Source organism: Sciurus carolinensis, chromosome 5, assembly GCF_902686445.1.
Source record: "Sciurus carolinensis chromosome 5, mSciCar1.2, whole genome shotgun sequence".
Taxonomy (NCBI): domain Eukaryota; kingdom Metazoa; phylum Chordata; class Mammalia; order Rodentia; family Sciuridae; genus Sciurus; species Sciurus carolinensis.
In genome coordinates this window covers 66,452,889-66,459,368 of record NC_062217.1, presented here as the reverse complement: position 1 = coordinate 66,459,368, position 6,480 = coordinate 66,452,889, and positions in this window count along the sequence as shown.

Here is a 6,480-nt window from a genome sequence, read left to right as displayed (position 1 = left end):
AAAAAAAGCATCTAATTTGTTAGAAGAAACACAAAAAAGCTCAGAGTGCAGAATCAAAATTGGGTTAGTGTGAAAAGAGTCTTCAACAACAGCAACACCAATGCATAGCATGCAATAATTTGACTTGTAAATGAAATCATGCAATCAGGCAGTTCAGACTGAGAACAGGGGAGGACCAGGTCAGGTCTTGGAAAAGCTTAAGAGAAGGAGTTTATTTCCACAGTGAGAAGAGGGGGTGAGCCCCAAGAGGGGTGTGACTGAGCCAAAGAAATGATGGGGAGAAATTCCCTGTAACATTTGGTGGGTTTAAATGTGTCCTCCATAAACATATGTTTCAGCCCCAACTCTCAAGACCTCAGAACATGATCTTAATGGAAATACAGTTGTTACAGAAGTAATTAGCTAAGTTAAGATGAAATAATGCTGGACTAGGTTGGGCTCTTGAGCCAGCATGACTGGTAGTCTTAAATGAAGAGGGAAATTTAGGCAAAGACACAAATTGAAGAACCCTGTAAGACAGAGACACCCAGGGAGACCACCCTGTGACAATGGAGGTGGAGATTGAAGCGATGCACCTACGAAATGAGGAATGCCAAGGATAGACGGCTAGCACAGAAGCTAGGGAGAGGCAAGAAATGATCTCCCCCTGCAAACCTCAGGCCCTGCAATGCTTTGGTTTGGGACATCTATCCTTCAGAACAGGGAGACAAAACATTTCTGTTGTTTTAAGCTACCTAGCTTGTGGAACTTTGTTAACCTAAGAAACTCAAACAGAGAGAGCTATGAGACTTTAACACCAGCAGTTTTCAATATGCTGTCACTGTCATTGGTTATCCCCATACATTTAGTAATTTTTTGTCACATGAAGCCCTGTACTATGAGTGAAAGAGGAAGGGAAAGCAGGAGTTGACAAGGTTTGTAGTCAGAGGGCAGATCACCACATGGAAGGACGTCAAGTATTCCTCAGAGTGTGAAATGGGAGCGGGAGGAACCAGGGGAACAGAGACAATTGGGAATACTCAGACATATTGCGAGGTGGGCCCCAGGCTTCCTGTTGCATGTTGGATGGATACTTGAGGAGTGTAATTGGATACTAAATAAAGAACAACCTTTTAAAAGTCTGGAGGCTTAGAAAACACTTGTGCACAATTATATTTTTATGTTCAGAGAAATGTGTGTGTTTCAGAAATTATGGTAAAGAAGAAACTGTTAGGAATCCGAGTGGAAAATTAGGAATCACTTTCTAAAAAGTGATTTTCTAAAAAGTGAAAGAAAAAGAAGGAAGGAAGGCATTGCTTAGTACTCAAAATGGAAAAGAATGGGAGTAACAGAAAGGAGTATCCATTTCAGATGGATTGTCTAAGGGAGACAAGAATTTGGGAGCTCCTCACAGTGAAGCCTTATAGTTCTCATCCATCAGTTACATCTCTGGGAACTGGGGTGGGGTAACCAGGAGATAATTGATCCTTTGTCCTAAGTGAGATATATCCTGTGCCCCAAAGTACACCACTAAACGTGATTTCTTTCAGAAACATCATTAAAGAAATGATTGGAAATATGACCACCATACCATTCTTTTGCATAATTGAGCTGTTAAAAAATCTTCTAGAAAGTCAGATTTTCTTCATCACCGTGTTCCAATGGTAAAAATCGGCACTCCCTGCCAACATTTCTTTGTGAGAGGACACGCGCATGAATTGAGAGTTCTTTCTTTTTATAGGTTTGTGTTTGATGTTGAATAGGCAAGTTTTACACACTCAACTCAGAATACTTAGGTTTTAGATTTGGTACTAACATGACTTTGGATAAAATGCACTGTTTTTCAGATTTTTTTTTTTTTTGGTACCAGGGATTGAACTCAGAGGTACTCAACCACTGAACCACATCCCAGTCCTACTTTTTGTATTTTATTTACCAACAGGGTCTCACTCAGTTGCTTAGTGTTTTGTTCTTACTGAAGCTGACTTTGAATTTGCATCCTCCTGCCTCAAACCTCCTTAGCTGCTGGGATTACAGGCATGCACCACTACACCCAGTTATTTTTCAGAATCTTGAGTTTCTTGTCCTTAAAATCGGATTAATAACAGAACTCCTGATGTCTTACAACTGAGAAATTTCTCAAATGTGTGTTTATAACCCTTCACACTTATATCAAGATTTGTTTTTAAACTCCAAGAGATGATTTTATAACTAAAAAGTTTAGATGGCTCTATTTGAGAAATTTCAAAAAGTCCTCTATCAAAGTTTTATTAAATTAAATCAAATCTTTTTATTTTACCAAAAGCTAGTACACTACAAGAGAGCAAAGGTCCAAATTGTAAGCAGGACCTGCAATAGGTTGTGATTCGCTGCATTTGTACAAATGAGAAACACTTTTCATGGTCCAAGCACATTGCAAATGTAATTGAATGTGGTATTAATGGTCATTGAGGCTTTTAGAAGAGGGAGGTAATGCTATAAAGACCAGCACAGGATCTATGAAATTTAAGATCATATGAGGTCAACAATTAAGGAACCCAAGGGGTCATGTTGATAACCATCATGTTTATGGTCACAGCATACTGATTGATGTTAACTTCTATTTTAATTGCTCTACGCTGTTCAACAGAGTTGAAAAACACATTTATGTTGAATGTTCCACAAGATGATTTTATTGTTGAAATTTCACCTAATTCCCTCTATTTCATAAAATTCAGGTTTTACTGAGAAATTTTTAAAAAGTAAAATAGAATTTGGTGAGAAAAAAATGAGAGGCAAAGCTGTGTAAATAAAGAAGGAGGAAGAAACCTATTCAAATCAAATAGTAGAAAAGAAAAAAATCTGGCAAAGGGCTGAGTTTATATTTGAGTTTGGAGCTATGAACCACAAAAATATCAATGTTTCATATGATGATATTTTGATCTATTTCTTTTCTTTTGGTTACTTTTCACCAAATATAGTTCTGATTTCTAGTGCTCAGTATGGGTATTTATTCAGCTTCATTTAATTTCTTATTATGTCCAAGTTTTTGTCAATAGTGAGTTTGGAGAGCAGGTTTCTGGGATTATATACAATATAGTCTTCCTTTTGCTGATGTCTGGGCAGAAACTGGATATTGGTGTCAGATTGCCCCTATTGATCCATGCTTGTTTCTTTTTTGAACTAAGCATCAGAGACATCTATGCTTTCATTTATTAACTCTGTCTCCCCAGTCATAATGGCACGAGGTGATAAGTCAAATGACAGAATTGATCTCAAGCTTCGAAAATCTTTTAACAAATGATCAGCATTCTAACATCAGGTGGGGTGCAACCAGAGGCTGATTTTGAAATCTCTGTTGCAATGGAGCTAAACTCCCAAGAGTTCTAACTATACTTTTGTAACCTTCAATAGTTTCTGTGTTTTTGACCTTACTGAACAGCTGTTAAAGGAATTATTCTTTCATGCTTGGCAGTTTTGTTTTGTGACTATCTTAAAATTCCCCGTAAACAGAGATATAGTGATCTGCATGAGCCCATTTCAGTAGAGTGAAGTCTGATTTTTTATTGCAGACATAGTATTTTATTGTATTGTCCTAGCTTCTGTTATCATCCACCTTTCTAAAAAGATTGTAAATGGAATGCTATGCTGCTGTCTGTCATAAAATTATAACTTACTACATTTCCAAAAATATGCAGGTGTCTCTGTGCATAGCTTTTTCTCCTGAAATGGAAGAATGTTTATTTCAACCAAACTATTAGATTATATATGTGTCATCCTCCGTTTTGAAAAGGAGAGACTGAGATGGTTCAGTACAGTATCTTATCAGAGCAGGGGAGATAAGTGGAACAGTGATGACCTAAGGAATAAGGACAGAAATATATTTGGAAGTATTGTGCATAAGAAATATTTCTAAACTGGTAATATGATAAAAGTTTCTGAAATTCTGATGACAGATATTACCAATAATGATCAGGATGTGCTACTATTTCAAGAAAGTATAAGAATAAAGTCTTGGCCAATAATTTATTTGCCCTGAGAGTCCTCTCAAATGGAAGACCTTTTAAAAATCTGAAAACTACTGAATTTAGAGATTCTTAGACATCGTTTATTTTACCCCAGTGTTCATACAGACAGAACATGACACCTCACTACTACATAATACCCAATCTCCTGGGCCTCAGAAGAAGGGGTTTCTACAGTGAAATACTTGGAGCCAATGCACAGTAATCCCCCCATATGCACCAGGGTTCCTCTGCTTTACCCAGGCTCCTCAAACTCCTCTGGATTTGGACACCTTTGCTCTACTCATAAAAGCTTTCATAGACTCCAAGATTGTAAAATTATCTCTGACTTCTCATTTAGAGGAGAAATAATTCTTGTTCTTTTAGTCTTCCCTCAAAGGTATTAGCCTTCAAATCTTTTATCACTTTCATTGCTCTTCTTTGGAACCTATCCAAGTATTTCACAGGCCCCTAAAGTTTTAGAACTTAGGACTAGAAGTTATGTTCTGACAAGTGAGAGGATGACCTCAAATTTAGCACAACATGCATTTCATACATGCCTGGAGCATTGAGTTTGCTCTTGTAAACTACAGATGATGCAAAGCAAAATAATTTGTTTTTCTGTATGACTTTCTGTTCATCTCAGATTTTCCTAAAATGTAGCAGACAGACATTTCCTGTTTTGGAGTTGCATGTCATGTTTACTTTTCTCTTCAAAAATATGAGAACAGACAACAAAACACCTAGAGTCAACAGGAGAGCAGTATGTGTAGTCTTCTCATAGATACAAGGCACAGACGAAAAAATGTGACAAAAATGTGAAACAAGCCAGAATAGGCCTGCCTGTTGTATGGAATAAAAGAACATTGGAATAAAATTCATAGACTGAAGTGCTTTTATCATTACTACTACTAGTTTAAACTTTTCAGCATCATTTTCAGTGTCCAATGCCATGCTCCATGCTGCACAGTGAGATTCTGGCCTCAGAGGAGGCCGCCCCAGCGGTCGTGAATTGCTCTGTAAGTGTCCATCATGGGACACTAAGGTGACCTCCCAACTAGAAAAGCTGCTCCATGGATTGTCTGCCGAAAGTAATTTGTTGGAAGTAGGGCTTGGGAAGTGTAGGCAGGATCTAAACAAAAATGAACTGATTTGCACTAAAGCACAAGGGTGATTCCAGATTTTGTTCATCTAGTTCAGTGATTTTTGACTATTTATTTGAATTTGCATCTTCTGCACAAGCAGTTCTGCTCTTCCTCTGCGAGCATCTGTCTCTGGGCACCCCTTCCTCACACTCCACTATTGACAGCCACTCTGCACTCCTTCAGCTCCCTTGGATGCACCATGCTTATTTTTGTCTGTTCCTCCTGGTGTGCTGGTGGCTCTGTTGGGAACATTCTTCCTCTTCCTTTCTCATGTCACTTCCGCTCACCCTTCAATGTAAAGTTAGTGCCACCTCTCTTCAAAATCCTTCTCGGAACGCCTGGAGTAATACAAGCACTCCTGCTGTGGGTGCCAATAATATGCATACCCTCATCCAGAAACTTATCCCGGTTTATTGTGATGGCTTGTGAAATTGTCTTCCCCAATATGCCTGTGAGGGCAGAATCACCTTTTTCAATTTTCCCAAGACATAGTGCTTGGTGTAAAGGAAAATTCAATACCTACACCAGCATCATCTTATAATTGACACCAGCATCATCCTTTTAAACCACAAATAGAAATGAGTTACTTGCTTGTCTTGAACCCTTTGATTATTTTTCATTGACTATAGAATCATGCATGATACTGTTACAAAGAAGGTTTTTGTCCCATACAATATGTACATGATCTAACTTTTAAGGTGATCGCTCTGAATTTTATACCCAAATTTTCACTTGATACCATGATAAGCACTTTAACCACATCAAAAACTTACCTTACATGTTGACACAAATTCTACTCAGCCTCACATCCTTTTGATCTTACATTTTACTCCATCCTTTATTGTAGCAATGGTTGTGCTAAAGTGTACCTTAACATCTTGCCCCACTGCAGAGAATATCTCTAGTTTCTCATCTGCTATGGCTTGAATAAGCACCCCTCATAGGAGCATATATTAAAGGTTTGGCCTCCAGGGTGGTGCTCTTGGGAGGTGGGGCTCAGTCATGGGCTGGAACCGCCAGAACTATGATCCAAAGTAAATCTTTTCTCCTATAAGTTGATTATCTCAGGTATTTAGTTATACTAATACAAAGCTGAATACTATACCATCCCAGGGCTTCTCTGCCAACAGCTCTTTGCTAAACTTCTGAAGGATATTCTATATGCTCTTCTGAGGGTCTCCACAGGGCCTGTGACTGTCCAAACAACAAGCTCCAGAAGACCTATTTGGGTTGACATTTCTTCTTTCAAAAATTTGTACTTCATTTTCTTCCACTTCAGTTTCAAGTGATCATTTTGAGTAATAAGCTACCTACAGGCAATTTAACTGGTTTTGGGAAAGCCTAGGGTAAAAATATCTTAATATCTTAATATG